An 877-nucleotide genomic window follows, 5' to 3' on the forward strand; every position below is an offset into this window, starting at 1 on the left:
TTAAGAACTTTTTAAAAATTACGAAGTTAACTTTTCCAAACAATCACTCTCTTTTGTTCAACGACAGTTTCCGGTCAACCATCTCTTGTGACGTTCTCTGATGATGCTAACACAATCTGTCGATGTATTTACGGTAAATATTTTTTTTTTTACATAATTGGGATAATTAAGGAAATGGATAAAACAGTTATTTACATTTTATCGACATCGATTATATTTATGAACCACATAAAATGGCTGCCGAAAACGTCATAAAAAATTACCATTTTCATTTTACAAATCAACAAAAATTAATTATTCTATTTTTTATATCATACTTAATATTTATATATTGATTTTAACGTACGGATAATTTTATTACTATACTTATTGAAAATGTATGTTTTTGCAAGTTTTGTTTTTCGCTTCTAATTCAAATTTTGTTGTAATCTTTTGTGTGTAACTTCAAATGTATAAGCTTTGTATAGAGGAGATCGCAAAAATATTTTTGAATTCATTGTTAAGAAATTAACATTAATCATCTTACAAAGTATGATTTTTTTTTAAATTATCAGAAATTGAACCGTTGATATTTAAATAAATTTACAGTAAAGTTATTTCATTGTGCGATTTAAAATATTTTCTGTCGAGCAAAAGAAATAAGTAAATGTTTGTAAATAAATTTAATGGAAGGAAAATATAACGACAATGTTTCGATTTTATCATATTTTTTTACTCATGAATACTATTATAGAACGTTTGGATTATATTGAATAAATATGAGTGTAATAGTGTTTTTGTTTTTAATAAGATTTAATATATTGCAATGTAGCAATATATGTGTTACTAAAATATAATTTTCTGGAAGTTTACTTATATCGTAAGTAGAAGTTCTATG

General features: G+C 23.8%; 1 long non-coding RNA gene across 1 annotated transcript in view; it reads left to right on the top strand.

Annotated features, from left to right (window-relative positions):
- The window catches only part of LOC145284970 (uncharacterized), a 248,611-nt gene extending 248,408 nt beyond the window's left edge, over positions 1-203 (top strand). Inside the window, exon 5 of the long non-coding RNA XR_013868913.1 lies at positions 68-203. This is a non-coding gene — a long non-coding RNA (uncharacterized LOC145284970). The remainder of the gene's footprint in view (positions 1-67) is intronic.
- The last annotated feature ends 674 nt before the right edge of the window (positions 204-877 follow it).

Source organism: Euprymna scolopes, chromosome 9 (assembly GCF_053919585.1).
Source record: "Euprymna scolopes isolate OS-2025 chromosome 9, ASM5391958v1, whole genome shotgun sequence".
Taxonomy (NCBI): Eukaryota; Metazoa; Mollusca; class Cephalopoda; order Sepiida; family Sepiolidae; genus Euprymna; species Euprymna scolopes.